Source organism: Tinamus guttatus, unplaced genomic scaffold, assembly GCF_059628265.1.
Source record: "Tinamus guttatus ecotype Peru unplaced genomic scaffold, ASM5962826v1 Tinamus_guttatus_pri_ptg000083l, whole genome shotgun sequence".
NCBI lineage: Eukaryota > Metazoa > Chordata > Aves > Tinamiformes > Tinamidae > Tinamus > Tinamus guttatus.
In genome coordinates this window covers 4,379,020-4,401,333 of record NW_028288617.1, presented here as the reverse complement: position 1 = coordinate 4,401,333, position 22,314 = coordinate 4,379,020, and the positions used below count along the sequence as shown (strand labels likewise).

General features: G+C 37.1%; 1 pseudogene; it reads right to left on the bottom strand.

The window, feature by feature from the left end:
- Positions 1-1,334: 1,334 nt before the first annotated feature.
- Positions 1,335-22,314, bottom strand: part of LOC148595598 (uncharacterized) — a 74,145-nt pseudogene continuing 53,165 nt past the window's right edge.

Sequence of the window (22,314 nt, the reverse complement as noted above, 5' to 3'; positions counted from 1 at the left end):
ACCAAGATTAAGAATCAAAGAAGTTTTGATTTAACTGTGGAATAAAGCTTGGAAAAGCTACAGTCTCTAGCCCAGAGACAGCAGACCATTCATTATTCCAGGTAGGACATATCACAGGAAGTGAGAGGAAGTCAGAAGTCTCAGCTGCCATTAACATAAGTAATGCTGTTCATGAAGGCACATGCCAGCTTCTCCCTTCAGATCCAGTACTGATCCAGCAGGGCAGTCACCAGTTCAGAAAGTAACCAGCCATTTTACTTCAGCTTGATAATTACAGCATTTGACTGGGAAGTATGTGGATGTTCGTGATCCTTATTGTTAGGACTGTTTCAGCAACTGTCTAAAAGAAAGTGCAGGAACTCAGCTAAAATCAAGGCAAAGAATCTCAGATGTGGATGAGAGGCTGTCTGTACTGCCTCATGATTCTGTCATCCCTGGCCTAGCAGCGGCTTTACTTCAACAGGAGGAGAGGGGGACACACTCTCTGTCGACTTCCCTGGAAGAGTGCTATGCTTTGCTGGCAATTATGAGATGCATGTTGATCTGGAAAAGAAAAAAAAAAAAACATAATAGAGTTTTTCTAGTTTCCTAAGGGTAAATGTTTGTCTTTAATGCAAACACTGATAGAAAGCTATTCTTACCACCCTTTCTTTCTTTTTTCTTTTTTTTTTTAATAAAAAAAAAAATAATAACGGTCTATTCCCAGAAGCAGGCTAGCTGAACTAGATACTTAATGAGTAGAGGCACTTAAAAAAAAATCCTATTTGTTTTTAAACAAATACACTGAAGATAGCTAGACACCTATCACAGGTGAACTGAGTCATCTGCTTAGAGGTTCTTCTCTCTATTGACTATACTGGGAGCTTTTCTCAAGAACACAGCATTTGTTATTGCAACTGCAGCCTAGGAAGTGCTATCTCAGGCATGCTGAAATCTGGTATTAGAAAGTATTTTAAGTTTAATTTTAAATTACGTTAACATTTTTTTCCCACTACTCTTCCTCTTGTTCAAGTCAGTTTTAAAAGTAACATTCAGAATAGAAAATTATTCCAGTGAACTTGTCTCCTCAGTATTCTTCTGAGATACAAATAAAATGTTTTAAAATCTTTTTATCAAGAAATATACAGTCTAACTCCACATAACCTAATGAATGTTTATTTTTGCTTTCCTTTTTATTTCACAGATCCTCCCTGCTTGAATCTATCCATGCTCAGAGTTCATTGTGCTCCTGTGTTACACGACTAATTCACCAAGCCACTCTCCATCATCTATCAGCGGTCCTAGTCAACAGCGGAGGTCCCAGATGACTGGACACTTGCCAATGTGACACCTATCTACAAGAAGGGTCAGATGGAAGATCTGGCAAACTACAGGCCTGTCAGTCTGACCTTGGTATCGAGAAACGTTATGGAGCAGATCGTCCTGAGGGTGATCACACAGCATATTTGTGGAAACCAGCAAATTAGACCCGGCCAACATGGATTCAAGAAAGGCAGATCCTGCCTCACCAACCTGATCTCCTCTATGAGCAGGTGACCATCCTAGTGGATGAGGGAAAGGCTGTGGGCATGGTCGATGCAGACTTCAGCAAGGCCTTTGACACAGTCTCCCACTGCCTTCTCCTGCAGACGCTGGCAGCTCGTGGCTTAGACAGGTGTACTCTTTGCTGTGTGAAGAACTGGCTGGATGGCTGGGCCCAGAAAGTGGTGGTGAATGGAATTAAACCCATCAGGTGACCAGTTATAAGCAGTGTTCCCCAGGGGTAAGTGTTGGGTCTGGTCCTCTTTCATATCTTTATCAATGATCTGCATGAGAGGATTGAGTGCACCCTCATCAAATTTGCAGATGACACCAAGGTGGGAGGACAAGTTGATCTGCTTGAGGATAGGAAGACTCTACAGAGGGATCTGGACAGGCTAGATTGGTGGTTCAACAAGGCCAAGTACCGCATCCTGCACTTCAGTCACAACAATCCCATACAGCACTACAGGCTTGGGGCAGAATGGCTGGAGAGCTGTGTGGCAGAAAAGGATCTGGGAGTGTTGGTCAATGGGTGGCTGAACATGAGGCAGGAGTGTGCCCAGGTGGCCAAGAAGGCCAAAAGTCTCCTGGCTTGTATCAGGAACAGCGTGGCCAGCAGGACCAGTGTGGAAGAATTGTTTGAAAGCAGGAACTGAGGGGAAAACTAGGGCCTAACAGAAGTTTTGGCATTAGAGAGGCCTGCTTGGGGTGCTACACAGTTGCCAGTTCCAGGATGGCTGGTGTGCATGGACTCTGATCCTCCATGGTTCCCTCGGCAACGCAATCTGCCCTCCTCGCAGCTGCAGAGGGGAGTAAGGGAGGGTGGAGGGGAGTGAAAACACCGTGGCCAAACTCTGTTGCACTCCCTGTGCTGGGCTGCTGATAAGCCACACAGTGGCTAATGGGAGATACACGATAACGAGTCCGGTGCTGAGCCAGCAAAGGTGGCAAATCACTCCTTTCAGATGAACTTTACTTGAACTTTGCTCATTATAATGTGAAAAACACACCTCCATCCCAAAAGTTACCCGCCTCTGAGGTATGACCACCCCTCACTGAGCATGCGCTCTAGATTTTCAGTTGACTGTACCTTTAAATGAAAGCGAGGAACTTTTTCACCAATCGATAACAATATCAAGTATGACTCTAGTCACTCAAGCTCCACCTGAATGTAAAGAAAGGTATAAAAGGTGAACTAAGGATGAAAAGCAAGGGGGAAGAAACCATCCTAACTCCTGGGTCAGTTGACAGGCTGAGCCCCCTTCCCTCCCCTTGTACTGGGATGCTGCCTGAGAAGACTAAGAAGTGAGAGGGAAGAATCCATCATAAATTCTGGATCAGTCGATGCGCTGATCCCCCTTTCCTCTCCTCAGGCTGGGACGCCGCCTGAGAAGACTTGAGACTGAGAGCCCTCTCCCGTCTTCTGGGGTGAGTGATGGTTGCACATTTGTACATCAGAGCTAGCTAAAAACCCCACACTCTAGTAGAGAATTTCCTGTACTGACATCCGAACCCTGCTTTGTAATGTTGCATTTGAATAAATCATACTGTTTGTGAACTCGACTACTTGTATGGGGGATCTACAGTTGACAGACTGTTCGTGAATCCAATATTGCCAGAGTCGAGCTTATAGTTGATCACACTATTTGGGAACTTGATTCACTCCTAGGAAGGCGATCGGACCTACGGTCCCCAGACTGTTTGTGAATCCGATATTGATTTGATATCTCCTTTCCCCCCACCACCACCGCTATCACTACGGCTTTCAAACGGCAACATTTTCACAACCAGGGAAGAGATTATTCTCCTGTATTCAGTGCTGGTGAGACCTCACCTCAAGTACTGTGTTCAGTTTTGGGCCCCTCACTGCAAGAAGGACATTGAGGTGCTGGAGCATGTCTAAAGAATGGCAAAGCAGCTGGTGAAGAGGCTGGAGCACAGACCTTATGAGGAACAGCTGAGGGAGCTGGGGTTATTTAGTCTGGAGAAGAGGAGGCTCAGAGGAGACTTTAATTGCTCTCTACAGTGACGTGGGGGTCAGTCTCTTCTCCAAAAGAACTACAGATAGGATATGGCCTCAAGCTGTGCTAGGGGAAGTTCAGGTTAGACATTAGGAAGAATTTCTACGTGGGAAGAGGAGTCAAACATGAGAACAGGCTTCCCAGGAAGTGGCGGACTCACTATCTCTGTCAGTATTCAAGAAATGGAAGTTTAGGGACTGGAGCATTTGTCATATGAGGAAAGATTAAGTGAGGTGGGCCTGTTTAGTCTGGAGAAGAGAAGGCTGAGAGGAGATTTGATCAACATGTTCAAGTACCCGAGGGTTCAGTGTAGGGAAGATGGGGCTAAACTCTTCTCTGTGGCGGCCGGTGACAGGACAAGGGGCAACAGGTGTAAGTTGAAACACAGGAAGGTCCACCTCTGTATGAGAAATAACTTTACTGTGAGGGTTACATAGCACTGGAGCAGGCTGCTCAGATAGGTTGTGGAGTCTCCTTCTCTGGATATCTTCAAACCTTGCCTGGACACCACCCTGTGCCACGTGCTCTAGGAGTCTGTGCTTGGGAGGGGCGGGGGTTGGATTAGATGATCTCTAGAGGTATCTTCCAACCGTAACCATTCTGTGTGATTCTGTGCGTGAACTCAAGCACAAATTTTGGTACTAGACCTCATGATCTTAAAAAATCCTGGATTGTGTGAGTCAGACAATTGAGAAGCCCTTCAAGATATTTAAAAATGGAGATGTCAAAAGAACCTGCTTTGACACTATCTGTTTGCAACTAAGTATTTAGGCATAGAGGTGAAATTACAGTTTGGGATATTTGTGTCTCTAACTGATGCCACAGCCTGTAAGGCAGGTATCATTACCAAAATGTGTAGTTGAGGCACTTAGGATTATGGTTTAGCAGCTATGGTGTTGCAGGGTTTATGGTTGGACTCAATTATCTTACAGGTCTTTTCCAACCATAATGATTCTGTGGTTCTATTCCTAGCTCTTCAACGTAGTGGTGAAATACCAGAAGCATAGTGCTTTATGCTGACCCATATGTTAGGTAGCATGCAGTCTGTCATGATAACTTCCCAGGAGATGCTCAGCACCTGCATCTTTCCTGCTCTTCTCTATCTCTTCTGCCACCTGGGAGCCTCACATATGCCATGCAGAACACGAAGGAGCGAGTGAGGCCGAAGCAGTCCTAACTAGCAAGACCTTGTGATTAAATCAGCTTCATTAACACAGCCGCCAGCCCAAATCGTTTCTTGTCATGATTGGACGCATTTAGGTGCACTCCCACTTGCATGGGTAACATTCTGGTGCTCTAGCAAAAGGGAATTTTTGCACATAGAGCCTGGAAAGCTGAAGGTCTCTGATGACAGCTTGATAGGTATCCTTGCTCTCACTTCCAAGTACAGGCTTTATGTTGGCAATATGTAACACACAATCTCTTCAGGGAATGGTTATTCTTTTTCTTGATAAATGTGTTTTCTGTTTCTGCTAGTTTTGCCACCCTGCATTACTCCGTAATGCTCATTCAGTTTTTCCTTTACGACTGGCTGTGGGGCCATTCTGTAACCAGGTCTCTCAGTTTTAAAAGTTGTGAGAGAATTGCTCAAGAAAGGGGAACTTAGAGGGAAATTAGGGTCTAAAAGAAGTTATGGTATTACAGAGGCTTGCTTGAGGTGAGAGACAGTTAACACTTCCAGGATGGTTGGTATGTGTCGAACCTACCTCTCCACCATTCCCTTGGCAACACAATCTGCCCTCCTAGCACATACTAATAAGAATAAATGGAGAGTGGACAGAATGCAGACACTATGGCCAAACTTTGTTGGCTTCCCCGCGGAGGGGATAATCTGATGGTGCCGTGAAGACGATGAGTGAATAAAGAGTGGAGCGGATGGAAGACATCACGGCCAAACTCTGTTGTACTCCCTGCAGAGGTGGCAACCTCCTGGTGCCATGCAGCTGATAAGCCACATGGTATGATGTCTGGTACAGGGCCAACAATGGTGGCAGATCAGTCCCTTCTGATAGACTTTGCTCGAACTTCTCCTTCTAATCTCATTATAATACACAACCCCATCCCAGAAGTCACCTGCTTCCAAAGAATGACCACTCCTCACTGAACATGCTCTCTAGATTTTCAGTTAACTCAGGAGATTTGTTTAAATCAATGGAATAACAAAAGTAAGTATGACTAGAGTCACTCAAGCTCCACCTAAATGTAAAAGAAAATATATAAAAGGTGAAATAAGGAGGGATATTGTAGGAAGAAAGAATGGAGTGGTAAGAACAAGATAGGAAGAATGGGATTGGTAAGAATGGAGGAAGAGGAACTAAGGAAGAAGAAAGAGAAGAAAGGGAAGACTCCATCATAACTTCTGAATCAGTCAACAGACTGAACTCCTTTCCTGCCCTCAGGTCAGGACACTCCCTGAGGAGACTCCTCAAGATTTAGAGCCCTCTCCCATCTTCTGGGTGAGTGATGATTGTGCACTGGTACATTAGGCACTAGCTAAGAACCCCACACTGTAGTAGAGAATTTCCTATACTAACATCCAAAACCTGTTTTCTAAATGTTGCATTTGAATAAATAGTGCTATTCGTGAACATGACCTCTTTTTCTGAAGGCCATCGGACCTACGGTCAACAGGCTGTTCATGAATCCAATACTGCCAGAGTGGGGCATATAGCTAAGACATCTCTATTAAGAGATGAGTCCAGCTGCCCATAATCCCTCTAACCCTTGAGTATCAGCTGGAACAGAAGGGGATTCATCTCTTACCAAATTTCCCCCCCTCCCCGCATCAAACTGCAACAAAAGTAAATACATTTTCAGGGATCTGATCTACAGGGTGGGTGTCTCTAGTCAGGGAAAAAGGCAGTAGTGAAAGGCATTAGGAGAGGACTGGAGCAAGTGATTAGAGGCAGAAGAAGAAAAGGAACTTTATTAACTATTTACCTCCTTCCAAAGAAAACAGAGTGAAGGGATCCTAGGAAGATCACAGCAACACTGTTCTCAGAACATCATCTGAGTAAGCCCGCTCTCAGTTAATTTAAGGTGTTATACTTGTAAAACATCCTAAATGCATTATTACTTACTAGAAGAAAGCACCACTACAAATAGATTTATGTATACCTCATTTGTAGCATTTATCACTGCATTTATATATTTTTTTCCTGTTGTATGGAAGTGTAAGCACAGGAAAAAAAAACATATTAAGCATTGTTTCACTATAGTTGTCAAGGAATTGGTAGATGTAACATGCAGTTATTCAGGTTGAGAAGTATCACAAAACTGAGGAGCTACATTCTGACACTGCTGCATTTTTTTTTGTTGTTGTTGAGTTAATATGACCTCATTTTTTAATTCTCTTTTCTTCGTAAATATGAGCTTCTCAAGCATTTGCTTATAGCTTCATATTTTAATGGTTATCTATTCAGTATAGTGTCTGTTCTTTTGGTATGTACATGTTTAGCCTGTAACCCTCGGCCCCTCAGAATAACGACAATACAAATTCCTTCATACTGATAAAAGAAAAAGAGTTTTTACATATTCATCTGTCTGATGGAAAGAAATGCTGAAAGCAAGTTAATGTATAACTGAATTTTATCTGTGCTTTCATCATAAGAGTGCACTTACCTGGTTTGTCATCAGTGATAAACAAGCTGCAGTGGCTGCACACTGAAATACTTTTATCTGTGTAGGATATCTTCTTGTAAAAAGCACAAGCACAAGTAACAACCACAAGCACAAGTATTCTTTGGAATAAGGCACCATTATTTAACTGATAAAGTTGTCACACTATTCAGAGTAAGAACGTCTTTCTTCATTCACTGATTGAGTGCCACAATTTTTTTTTTTTTTTTTACATCTGACATGCAGAAAAGGTAATTACTGGTGAATATGGAGGATAATGTAAGAAAGCTGTGCTTATGGTTATTTGTCAGCCACAATTTGATAACTAATTGGTGAAAACCAAAGATATAAAACAATAGTTTTAAAGGCCTTTGGCTACCACTATTTGCAAAATTATTTCATTATCATAGATGCCCAGTATCTTCTCTTAGTACTTGTTTTAGTCCTCTTCCTTGAAATGGATAGCTAAGCTATATAAAAACATTTTAGACTTCCCTTCAATGCACCATTTCTGCTTCTTAGAACTGACTCTGAAACTTTCACATTTGTAAGTCTCAATTACCTTATCCAAAATAAATTCTCTGGTAGAGGGTGTAGAAATGTTATTTTGTACAATGTTCTTCACACACATGATTTTTTCATGGCAAGACACACCTTTTCACAGATTTTGACTAAGTTGTGGGGGTTGTCTATAATGAAGTGACTGAATTGATGCAAGTGACTAATATACTTGTGACATTGCTAATTCTTATGGGGATTGTCAAGCTGCAATGTCAACAAAAACAACAACAACAACAAGAATGGCAATGCCTCTAAACGTGAAAAAAAAAAAGGGGCCAACTCATATTTTAGTATTTTGATCTGCTCCGTGAAAACACTTTCTGAAAACGAAAACATGTAAGACTGACTTTAGCTTTAGGCATATTCTGATGATAAAATGAAGAGAAGTGTTGTCATTTGGATTAATATAAAGTCATAGTAAAGTCGTAATATATTCTGCAGGTAAATATTCATTCATCAGATTGGAAGCACACCTTTTTCATGTGGCCTTATTAACTAACTGGTAAAGCTTCATAAAATTTTCCAAATAGCAAAGCTATTTTCAGAAGACTTTTTATTAAAAAAAAAAAAAAAATAGACTGGCTAATATTATCAGGAACTAAGACTGACTGGGAAATACCTAAATATAAATTCAGGAAGCTAACTGCAGATTCCTGATGGAAATCTAGAAATAAATGATTAATCCTCAAAATGTTTTTTTGAGGCAGATAACAGATATGTCACTTTTACTGTAGCCTGAAGAAATGAAATGTAGACATGGTTAATAAATACAATGCTCTGAGGAGACAGTTCAACCAATTATGTTCACAAATTGTAAATAGAACAATAAATAATTCAGCTGAAATATTTTAAACATATTTTCTAAACTTTAAATTTTGTGCATAATTTCCTTCATATTGAGAGTGAATATGGAATAGTTTAATTAACAGATTGAAAAACTTAGTAATACATGTTTTAATTTAAAAAGAAAAGAATTCCCTCACAGTATTAACAGCAAAATCATAAAACATGGTATGAATTTGAGATGAAATTTGGACTGGACTTTTTTTTTTTTTTTTTTTTTTTTTTTTTTTTTTTTTTTAGTATTAGCCTTGCTGCAGTTAGCATCCCAGAACAAAACCAAACCAAACTAAACCAAAAAAAACCTCAAAGCAAAAGTTTAATGCAAACTATTAATATAATGCATTATGACCATGACTTAATTTGACAGAATTTTGAGTAGAATACCTCACCTGCTATATACTGTATTTAATCAGAGCATCTATTTGGGTTCTTTTAACAGAATTTCAGAAAAAGTATACTCATTATAGTTATTATAATACACATATAAAATTGCAGTTTTCATTGGTAGCTTTCAGTGTATTCTGCTAGGGTAAATGATAGGAGTCTCCAAAGAAAAATAAATCCTCCTCATTTTTTCCATGCTATTTCTTCTAACCATGCCAATTATAATAATGATTTCAGGGTAATCCCATGTTTTTATCCCCATTTGATATTGTAAAAATCAATCTGATCTTTCAAGTTTTAAGACTTGGCTTACCTGCTTTTGCTCAAGCCTAATTTTTTTTTAAGGGTCTGTGTATGTCATACTATTGTCAGAACGAAAGAAAAAGGAAATGCTGCTCTTCAAAGTCATTGCAAAATTCATACATGCTCAGGCCTTAGTATATGAGACATCATCATTTATACTCAAGGCACTCTCATGGGATGCAGGGTGCTTTGCTGAAGTGTTAGTCATGAAGTGACTGTGTGGAGTTTTAAATTACTCCAGCTGTGTAGGAGTTTTAAGTAAAATTGTTTTCTCCTGGCACTCTGACCTGGGCACAAGAGCTCTTTTAGAACTGCCTGTCCCACCTTTTCACCTCAGGAAGTATGTTCAAGACAGGGAGAACAACAAATTTAGGCAGTTTTAAGACATTTCATTATCACAACAGAGATCTCTATTACTATTGACTAAACTTGGCATGGAAATAGCGCATGCCCTTCCATAGCACTGAGCCCAGAATGATGAGCCATGCTGAGAGAGGCCGATGCGGCTAAGTTGCTACTGGTATCTCTGCATATTCCTCCTTTTCTTATTCATTTCTGTTGGTGCTGTGACTTGTTATGGTGCTGTGTCAAGAAGATCCTACAGCTATCCAGAATTTAGGCAATTCAGATGTTATAAGACCCTAGCTTTCCACTAATACTGGTACAGAGAGCTAATTTCATGACCCCAGAAAAGGAAATTGGATTCCAGATACCTAAATTTATCTAATTATTTGAACACTTTTGGTTACCTCACTCAGGTATATCTAAAAATGACAGGGAGTAAATTGTGTTAACTTCAAGTATCTATCTTGAAAGTATCTATCTTGAAAAGTGGGTAGGTTTAGTAGAGCTTACTAAATTGATGAGGTTACATAGCCATTCAGCAGTAGAAAGCTGTTAGAAATGTCCAGCAGCATTGACATTGTCAATAGATGCAATAGATGCAACCATCAGCTTCATAAAGTTTTTCAGATGGTTTGATTCTCAGCATCTCCTTTTGGTAAAGCTGGAGGGCAGACAAGTCCCAGTAGTAGCTAGAGACTGATGAAATCACCAGAGCTGGCACATAAGCTACAATTTTCACCACCCTCTTCCAGAAGAAACATTCAATAAAATATCAAAGTTCTAGAAACTGTCCTCTAACGACCTCCTATAGGCTAGAGGCACAGGTGATCGTCTGATCATCCATGATGATGCAGAAGTCAAAAGGATGAATAGTTTTGTGAAAGTTAAATGGGTTACAGACCAACCAGAAAAAGTTGCTTTTTTATGATGCAGATACCTGCCATTCTCCAAAATTCAGATTTGGTCAGGATGAAACTAGATATATGTTTGAAAATGTGCACATCAAAATGAGCATAATAGTTTTTACATGTACTAGAGTTCTATATTAAAGAACTACCATGAGAACAACTTTCTATCACTATTTCCTAAGCACTTGCATATGTAAAAATATGGGCTCAGAAATCTATAAAAGTTCTATAAAAATCTGCTGTGAAATTTCCCTCTAAATAGTACTTTAATCTTTTGTATCTAGTAAACCGTAGGAATACTAGTTCCAGATGTTTTCTCTGTGCCACACCTCCTACTGTTCCTTTCATCCCACACCCAATATTTACCAGAAGAGTAAGAGAGACATACACATAGAACAAGAGCATGTGTTTTGTCTGCTAAACCATACACAAATCTCAGTGGTGCCTGAGGATAATATAAAACTACAGGAAACTGAAATCTCAAAAATAAATCAATACACAATTGATGCCAGCATGGGCACTTGGAATTAATGAAAAGAAAATTTTATTTCTATGACTTCCATTTAAAACACAGAAGATTCATTTTTTATACAATAATCAAATGCAGGAAACCTAGCCTTGAAACCTAAATATACTCAGCTGAACATTATTTTAAACAAGAGCCACTGAAATGAAATTAATTATTTCTACACGACCAGGGGAAACTTGAAAATGAGTTAGGTGCTGCTCCTGAAACTAATGAAAAGGAAAAAAATATATAATAATGTATCCTAAACAACACGGGTTCCTCTGACCAGCACTGCAGCCTAATGAAGTGCCATGTGAAATGCATGCCAATGGGGAGATCAGAAAAAAAATGATACTTTGTGCACCCAAAGTTTAAGTTTAAAGTCTTCTTTCAAACTCAGTGACTGCAAATGGCCAGGGCTTGGCAGATTTGTTTGTTCTGCCCTGTTCTTTGTCGCATTCTCTGGACAGGATTAGGAGTGATGTTTAATTTAGTCTATTTGGGAGCCTAGTTTAAATCCTAGACAAGAAAAGGCGCTGAAGGGCCAATACAGTGATTTAGAGAGAAGGAAACACCTCGGACTGGTTATTATTCAGGAGCATGGCCAACACAATGTTTACTCCAACCCATAAGGAATGGAGTTTTATAAAAGCCAGCACCTTTGTATAAAAGCCAGCACTTTTTTTTTTTTTTTTTTTTTTTTAGTTTTCTTTGCATCACTACATCCGTATCAATATGCGCCTTTTGGTCAGAGGCAGTATGATCTAAGTAGACAAGCCTGGGTCTGGTCTCCAGGCCAAAAGCATCCAGTCCAAAGTGGAGGAAGAACAGCTGTACAGTCATCTGCATCTAACACTAAAAGTACACCTTCAGCTATGCTGCTGTTCCCAGGACACTCAAGTGCATTAAAGTATTAGTTTCCTAGCTATATGTGCAGTCAATACACCTCTCTGATTCTGACCTGAAACTTGTAGCTCACAAGGTTCCTCAGCAAACAATCCTGCAGCTGCATCAAGGAAAGCCTTCCTGACTCCAGCTGCAATTTTTATAGCTCCTCTAATGTAGTGCAAAGAGTTCAATAAGCATCTGACTCTTAATCCGTAACCACTACCTAGCTGTTGATTCTTTCTTTGTGTGTCCTCAAGCTTCATTTCTTCTTGTAAAAAAAATGAATAATTCTTTACTTTATAAGAATGTCAGGAAGTCTACTCAAACATTGTATTTGTTTCTGAAATGCACTGTAGAAAAGAATTTCAATGTGTGGTCCTCCACATTGATTCAATGCAATGTTAGTTTAAAGAGGAAGAGAAAATTGTAGAAAACCCAGCACCACATAGTTATGCTATTAGAAACACTGGTAATGTGATACATCCTAGTAATGTTCTACACTATAAATGTGCAGAACAACCGTACTCTGCATATGGTGGAAACTAAAGATGCAGAAATTGATGTTTATGATAACTGCTGAAGTTGAGGAAAAGGTAATAATTAGGATAATTTTCTGGATTTATCTTTGAGGCTGTTTGTGCTTGAACAATTTAGGTAATGCCAGATTAAGTGTTACAATATCTGAAAGTTTAGCGGTTTATACATTTAAAAAAATGTATAGTTTCTATGATATTAGATGTCTCCTAATAGAGTATTTATTTGCTACTATTTCATTGTTCTGCTGTGTCATCCATATTTAGGAATAAGACAGCAATGGATTTGGGAAGACTGCAAAAAGCAGGTGTAAGAATAATAGACAAATCTACTTTAAATGGTAGAAACATGATCTTCACTCTTTCCTCCTGAGATCTTAAATCATCTTCTCAAAGTCCAGGCAAATATACAGAATATTTTTTTTCTGAAAGAGTATGACTTTTCTACCTTGGTTTTGAGAAGTCACAGAGACCAGTCTGTACCAGTCATGCTCAAATACAGAGCTGAACTTAACTGTCATAGGAACACACATGATGGTGATGCAGTTCTGGCTTCCACATGTTTCTTTTATTGCCTAAAAGAGGAAATTAATATGAGAAATAAGAAAAAAAAACACATATTGGGAATTTTACTTAGGTTAGAGAATTTCAAGGAAAGTCAGTTTGTTAGTAATAAAAGCTATAAAGAACATAAATGGTATATATATATAGATATAAAGATTAAAAAAATCTCTTTCATATGGAAAGAGAAATTGTCATTTAAAGTTTATAAAAATAGAACTGTGAAAAAAAAATCAAAAACAAACTTTTTTTTTAAAGGTCACCTTCAAGTTATTCAGATAGGAATTTAATTCTATTATCCAAAGATTTTCGAATATTTCCACAAAAGAAGAAAAAATATGGTAGAATTTATCTTTCATATCTTATTGTGTGTATTTTAGTTTTTATACAAATAAAAGGCCTGGCAGTATTCGACTGGAAATACTGCAGTCATAAAGAAATGTAATGAGAACACACTCCTTTGAAACTGTTCTCGTCCTTTCCTGTTATGAAGGTGTGAAGATATGAAGATGTTATGATACACTGACTTTGACAAGAAGAGTATCTCAGATTCAGTATTAAGAGATTCTCTGAATGCAACTCAGAAGTATACTCTTTAATTTATTTGCATATAATCAAGACATATTTAATCACACATTAAAGACAGTTATCTTTTTCAATTAAAAATCATTATATTTGGAAAATTTTCTGGACCTTTTAAAAGTTTTTAAAATAATGGTAATGTATGTATTGTGTGTATTTTTAGCTTGTTATTTAAATGTGGACACGATATGGTTTTCCTGCACTCTGAGAATATTTTCTTATTCTAAGACTGTAAAAAGGGGAAACTTTCAGTCTTCCAAATACTTTTTGCTTTGCTAAATGTTTTTATTTTCATACCCATCATCCTTATACAGTAACTTGACCTTCAATAAAACCTTGTGTATATCAAAACCTACATATACTCATCTCTAGAGAACCAATATTTTCCTAAAAGTTACAAACATTTGTTTTCAATAATTGTTTGTCTTTATTTGTATATATAAGAAAAATCATGTCATGCATGATCTGTGCACCTTACCTGCCTCATCAAGATTGTCTTTGAATATTCCATAGTTTATGATTTTTCCTAAAACTGATTCTTAGCAGTCAAACCAAACAGAACAAACCATGTCATAGCTTGCTCATCTTCTGGCATAAATTTATTCCAGTGTAAGAAATGAGCACATGAAAGGATTGAATTGCCTTTTACCTAATTGACAGAATCAAAATCATTTGCTTGTTTCAAAGTCAAATTATTGCCTTCCTAGTTTTTATTCCTAACAAAGTTCCCAATTAGATGGGCCTCTCATAAGCGCAGCTCCTCTCCACTTACTTACACCATGAACTTACCAACAGTATTTTATTACAACATGGCTAAAACCCCTTGGAACTGTGCCTTTTTTTGCGATTTGCCTGCATTTCAGAGAGTTTATGTGTTTCTGTGTTATGAGGATCATAAACACATAAAGGGTGCTTCTGCTGCTGGCTGTGCAATAGTGGGAAGACACAACCTGCATATTTTCTATATTCTGAGGAATGCACTGATGAGTTGGGCATTTGCTAAAGTTCTCCCATAGCTTGTTTATTTAAAAACACTCAACCAAACAATGACTTGTTTTCAAATCATGCTTACTGCAATTAAAGACCAAGGTGAAAAGCAAATTAAAAAATATATTTGCTATGTCTACATTGAGAAACAGTTCTAAACACTTATAAAAACACAAAGATGAGAAAAAAAAAAAAAAAAAAAAGGTCTTAGTCTTTTTACCTCAAATTCAGTCTGAAGGGCCTCTCTCCCTGAAATGAGCTAGTTTGCTGGAAGGCTTGTTTTCATGACAAGTACCCAGACAAGATTTTTATCCCCAGGATACTTTATGTCTCTGGTTTCGTTAATCAGAAATAGCCCATTCTTGATGGAATATGCATATTTTCATAGCTATTCAGTATGCTATATACATTGCTGAACTTTGCAGGAAGTCTAGGTAGATTTAACCTTGCTTATTAATGCTTCTTGTTCTTATTATTTTTATTGCTCTTGCTTTTATTATTTGCTGCCATGTAAGCTTGGACACCTTTTAATTTTAATATATATAAAAATATATATATCACTTCTCAGGAGACATATAAACTTATTTAGACTAAGAATTTTCAAATGTGCTTCACTCATCAATTAACAACTCCTTCACCGAGCAATGGTTAATTCTTCTTGGCCTCGCACCTCGCACCTCAATGAGCACATTTCATTGTGAGCTATCTCTACATATTGGATTTTTCATTTTATTTCGATCTGAAAATTCTTGTAATTTTCATACAATCAGCCACAGAGGATAAAAACATATAGGGCATTACTAGCTTTTGACTATGGTCAAATATGATAAGGGTTAACCAACTAATAAGGCTATGAAAAGGCTTATGACTCTTAAATCTTCCTGCAGGACCATGGTTATATACGGCCAGCAGTGACTTTCTCTATTGCTCAAGATGCTATTATAGTTGTTTATTAAATGTTTTCCATGAGCAATTCATGAAAATGTTGTGCCATGTGAATATATTGTTTCTTTTCAGATAGTTGCAAAATTGGTCTACAATGTTTTGTTTGGTTTTCTCTTCAACTGTAACAATTTTACTCAAATCTGGAAAATGCTTAGACCAGTGATTTCTTGCCAAGCTTATTCAGTCCCTTATATTGTTCCTTTCATAGTCTGCTTTCATTCTGAAGACTGCTCCTTGTAGACGTTTGTTTTCTTTTATGCACTTCTACTGCTGTTGCCCATATCTTCAGTTTAAAATACTCTGCATAATCTTTTGATTCCCGCTGTATTTTTATACTGATTTAAGGATTCCAGAAACCATCCAAAACTGCAAGGTCTAATTTAAATTCCTTTCAGGCATATATTGCATTCCTTATCATCCCCCCCTTACTGTAGCTGCTGTTTGCTGCGGCTCCACAACATTCACTTTCTATTCCTCTGTTTTTAAATAGAGACTTTTGCTGATCACTCAGCTGCTCTGTTGCCTGTACCATGTAGTTTTCTTAATGGCTTATTAAGAAAAATTCTAAATTAGTAAACTATAATGCTGTTGAATTTTTATCAGTTTAACACAGGGAACATTAATAAACAATGAAAGAACTTACAAAGAAATCAGATCTTTCATTATAATGCTAAGTAAAGGAGACTAAGTGACATACATCATACTAAGTTCATGTCGACAATGTTAATAGCCAGCAACATCTAAGGCAGACCAGGCATATCCACACTACCTCATGCAAGACTCCATATGATGTATATATGGCATGAAGACCAAGTAGTTATTTTATGTTTTTCAGTTCTGATTGTAATATGGGAATGTGACAGTTACAATGCAACACACCAGAGAAATTATTTTATAACAAGAAACAGTGTATTTGTGGGCATGGAAGGAGATCATGATGGGATGGCTGCAAATGTGAAGATTTCTGGGATAAATCTGAAGAAATGCATAATACAGAAAGCCAAACCCTGCAGTTTTCTTGCTTGTGAATAGCTCCTGGATTGATCTAAAAATGTGTTGGTGAATGATCTTGGAAGGAGCCAAATGAACTTCCTGAAACACAGAGAAACTTCAGCATCCAAGACCGTAAAGCACCAAGCCTTTGAGCTTACTTCTTGGCCGCCTTCTATTTAGCTGTGTACACAAAGTCTCTGATAGTCCACTAGCTCTGACAGACTGTGGGTTGAAACCAGAAAATTACTTTTCTCTAAAAAAAGGCTATTTGTTCGCTTGATGGTTCTGTAACATTCAAGAAGTAGAGGTTACAAAAAGACTCTTCTGATGGTATACAAGATCTTCTGTTTCCTCAGTAAACTTTATAACCCTGAAGATACTATGAAGAAGTATCAACAGAAGAAACAACTCACCCATTTTTTTCCCTTTGCTTTATATTTCAGGGTGTAAAATGTTCTGAAAAGTCCCCAACTTGTACTGTCGCTGATTTTTCACATTTTATGCTAGGCAGTTTAGGCTTCCTTCTTAGATCAATGTTAATTCTATTCTGAGGCAAAAATTTCTCCCTATTTAATGCTCAAGGATCTTGAGATAGATACTCACATTCAAACTAGAGAATTCTTGCTTGCAGAACTATACATACACAACTTTTAGGAACCTTTTGCTGAATGTGAAGGTCTTGTCTCTTGTGCAGAATTTGAGTCATCTAGATGGACTAGAAGTACTGAGTGGAGAAATCACATAAAAATGACTGGGCTGAAGCTGAAGTTAAGGAAGGAGGAAGAATTATTATACATCTTTGGAAGTCTTTGTTTTCAGTTTTGTTGATCTAATCTACAGATTATTGCAGCTGTAGTACTGATATAGTCCTTATTGCAGTTGCTGTAGTCAACACTTCAGCTTGGGGAATGTGTGGCCAAAACAGATTGTAGGAAAACAGTTGTTCACACAAATATTCCCTTTAAACCCAAATGTAAATATGGATGCTCCTTATCTAGTGAAGATGGAGAGATTTAGTGTTACAGGTTTATTTACACTTAAATTTCGATTCAAGCTTTGGCACCCAGAAAAATAATCTCCACTTTTTTCAATTTTCAAGTTTATCAAGTTTAATTGTCTCCTATGCAACTTTTATCATGATTTTTTTAATTGTAGTCTGTTTTACGTAAAACAGAAGGCCCTCTAGTCTCTGCTTCTTTTTTTTTTTTTTTTTTTTTTTTTTTTAAGAAAAACAAGGACAGTGAATAAAAGAGCAACATTCCTTTAATGTAAAAATTCTTTTTTTTTTAATTTAACCAAGACCTGTCAGAACGAAGAGAAGATTTTAAAAGCACGTTTAAATTTATCAGCAAGAACTGAAATGATAAAAACTCAGAAACCTACTTCTTTCTTCCATTTGCTACTATTATTGTGTCAAAATTTGAGCTGCTACAGCAATACACTCAGAAAACATCATCTGAATTGTTCTTGAAAATGCCTTGCAGTACATTTCAGGATTTCAGGATATTTCAGGATTTACCAGATGGTTCACTGTGTTGCAAGCATCCTTCTTGAAATTCAGCTATGTGGCACTGATATGAGCCACTGTATGGAGGCTATTCAGAACCAAAAATAAAATACTGTTAAATTAACTGCTGTCTGTGCAATTAGCCTGCAGGTAAGCAATTTTATTGGAGCTGATTTTTTTTTTTTAATATTAAATTTTTTAAGCTATACTTTGTCACAGGTGCTCCCAAAGGCAGATCTACTTCTGGCAGAGAGACAGCAGTATCCATGCACTGTGACCATATTCTGACAATCATATTACATAGCTCCCCATGAATAAATCAAGAGGCTATGGTTTCTCCCAATGAGAGACTTTTCCCTTTTTTTTTTTTTCTTTCTGACATGAGGTGAGTGAGGCTTAATCTATTTAATTATTAAAACTGACCTACTTTTTTTCTTGCTGTTTAACTCTTTTTTGCCACTAGACTTGTCCAGCCGGAAAACGCTCAGAAGGCGTATATGGCAAAGTGAAATTGTAATGAAATTGGACAGTGGCTTGATTTGTGCAAATGAATTCTTGTTTTTAAGAATGAAGATAAATCACTGGAATAATAAATAACACCAGAATTTTCTTCATATCTTCAGGTCTATAGATCTTACATACTTTGTGACCTCAGACTTTCTCAGATTTTGAAGAATCACCAAACTGAATTTATTGTGCTAAATTTATCTAAAAAGCAAAGAGCATACACCATAGAACTGCTGGGTCATTGTGGCTATTACCTATCATCTGCTCTAACTTGCTTGCTCTAGTATTTATTCTTTAAATAAGATTCTTTTAATATTCAGATCACTATGATCTTTTCTTTCCAAGGACGTGCTAATGGAATGCATTACAAAAACACCTAATCTTCTTTATCAGCATGAAGAACAGACTGCAGAAGCTTTCTTCTGTCTGATGTGAGGGGCAAGCATTCAGACAAATTCAGTATTTTCTTTGTATAAAATACTCTGTGTTAGGACCATATTACTTGGAATTTGCATGTTCAAATTCTAATATTCAAAAAAATTATTAACAAAGCAAACAAAACACAAGCATTATGCATATATACAGTATTGCTATCACTACATAATGTTATGTTACTTGTCTTTATAGGAAATGTGAATGGTTTTGTATGAAATTTTGTATAAATTATATTTATCCGTACAATTTTAAATACCTAAAATAAATCTATCCTAATTTCAAATTCTTCAAAAGAGGTGGCCAAAAAATGTGTATTAATATTAATAATGAAGTTAATCTATTTTGCCTAACTGTCTTTGGAGATACAATAGCCTGTAGAATTGAATGGCTGAAGTACAAGTTTCTCCCTGATCTTGGGAAAAACTGAAGAGTTCGTGGTGTAGTGAAACACAAAGACTACAGATGTTCTCCTTTGTAGTCTATTCCCAGGTTACCTAGATACAGTGACTACACTGAAATGATGTAAATTTTACTATTCCTTTCAGAAAAGCAATAAAATGTTACACAAAACAATCCCAGATATTGAAGAGAGAAACTATTATTTAATTCTGATGAACCTCTGCTTTAGCATTTTCTTAGAATTCTGTCATACACATCACACATTTCTTCTGAAAAACACCCCAGATCTCTATAATTCATTTTACAATGAAATAAGTACAGGTATTTCTCTAATTTGTTCTACTCATTCTTCCTCTGTGAGTTAGCTATTAATAAAGAACTGTGTTTATTGGTAGATCCTCTAATAAGTAATCCATTTGCAATTAATATATATGGTGACATATTTGCTAGATCTACCTAAAATTCTTGTGTTAACCCACCTTACTGTATGCATCATCCACCGTGCATCATTCCACTGTCCCTGGACTGTGATAAGGTAAAATTCTTTTTACAAAGACAAATTCAACTATTGTGACTATGGATTTTCTCCATGTAGAAATCCTCTTTTAAAGAGATCTAAATTTGAAACCCACAGAGTAAATTGCTACTCAATCACTAGGATAATGTTTAAACAAATTAAACAAATGTCCATTCACAAAAAAGAACAAATGCATGAAGAATTTCCATGATGTGGAAGTTGTCCTGCATTGATTTGGGATAAATTAGTATGATCTTCTTTACAGTGGAAAAGTGAAAAGTGGTTATGAGTTTCTGGACAACAAAGTAAATGTTACCCTAGTTTTACTCTACACCACTACATCCATAGATTGATGAAACAATTTTCATTGGGGCTGAGAACTGTTGTAATTGATTGCAGTAATTCAATTTTGGTGAAAAGCTTGCAAACTTCTACACTTTCTTCCTTTTGTAGCAGTATAACACAAGGATTTTGAGAGTTTCTGGTTTAGACAGAACCCAGTAACAGCAAAGAGGGTTCATTGCTCAGCTCTCATCATTGTTTTTTTCCCCACACAATGTGCAGAAAAGGAATTCAGAAGTGTATCTGAATTTCTTGATAGTTTTCTCATTCATGATACAGTTTTTTTTTAGGGAACTGCATATACAAACAAAACCTGAGCAAGTATTCCTCAGTTTCCAGTGAGTTTTTGGATTTGAATTGAAATTGCATTGATTACTTTTTTGGTTTAAGCTTCTTAAGTTCTATGATACTCATTCAGATTTCTGCTCCTAGTGCCTCAAGAGAGGCAGCATCTTATCTCCTTCCAGGATAATGAGATTCAAATTTAGAAGGCTGAATACTTTTTTAATAGTAACTTAATGAAAAAAAAAATACTGCTTTTGTGTTCCCTTCTCCCTTTCTTAAAAAAAAATCCTTTAAATATGTTTCACTTTGATTTTATATAGAATATAAAATCCTTTTATTATTTGTTATTCTGAGTAATTGAGTAATTAGTTAAGACATATTTATTTAGTATTTCTTTTACTTAGACTGTTTAAAGAATATTCACATGATTAGATCTGTACTCAGAAACAAGATATAGGATTTTTTTTGCTTCATTTTTAACCTTCTCCAAAAATATTTTCATTATTTTTATAACTTATTTGTACACAGAGCCAGATACCAACCAGGAAATCATTCTTGTAAATATGGTAAAAATATAGAGCAAAAATATGGCTTCATGCCTGGAAGTGCTTATGAAGGCCCCAAAAAAACCTTTCATTTGACCCCATGCCACAGAGAATATAGACTTTATACAGAAACAGTGTGACATAAACATACAGCTTCTATGTTGTTCTGTGTAGTCAAGCAGTATCTGAGGAGGTCCCTGAACCACTAGAAGATGATATTTTACAAATCAAGGGATTCCTTGGGAATTCAATATTAAAAAAAAAAAAAAAAAAAAAAAGTGTTTCATGTCAGTGTTTTTAAGAAGGACAAATAGGCTGATCTAGGTAACTGTGAGCTGCTTACTCTAACAAAAATCTGGACAAATGCCAGGAAAGTCTGAGGACTGGAATGAGCAAGTGATTAAGGAGTGATAAGTAATAAGGAAGTTAAGGTACTGTTAATGTTTATGTATGTATAAGATAATCCATATGTATGCATGCACACATAGGTTTTATTTAAAATCTTTTTTTTTTTTTTTATGAGAATGATGTTTTTGCAGAGACTCTTAGACAGAGTTTGTTAACCAATTTAACGGGATCTTGGCGTGAGTTAAAACTCATGTGGAAAATATCTCTTAAACATGATCATCAATCACTACCTTTATGGTACCAGGAGTTCCTGTTGCCAGAATTCTCGTATCATCTTCAACTGGATTAGGTGAGATTTCTCCTATCAGTCTTTTGCTCAAGTCTGTTGACCAGCTGGACCACAGTACTACTACTCCAGATCATGTATGATCCATAACTGCTCATTAGCTCTCCTAATAACTTCAGGAAAGTACAAAAAAAAAAAAAAAAAAAAAAGTCCTGCATGACAATTTCTGAACTCGCAGGAACAGTTTCTTCTGACAGCTTACAAATGTTTTATCTATGCACAATTTGATCAATTTGCAGCAGGAACCAGTTCTCCATCCAGTATATTAATAAATACCTTAAGCATACTGATCCATGTAGGCACAGCAGGAACTAAAAGGGGAGTGTTCTGGACAGTCCAAAATTCCCATTGGGAGATCATCTGCACCAATCGGTCCATTACTGTTTTTATTAAGGCGGCCTGGAGTTCAGTCAGTCACCTAGCTTCAGGTTAGTGCATTAACTCATCTATGGAGATAACTGGCTGAGGAGTTCTTTGACCAGCAACTGGTAGATACACAGGGATAACCTTGATACAGTGCAGTACAGTAATAGCTAAATGTAACTTAAATTCCATAGCTCTCACCATAACTTGGCAACTGGC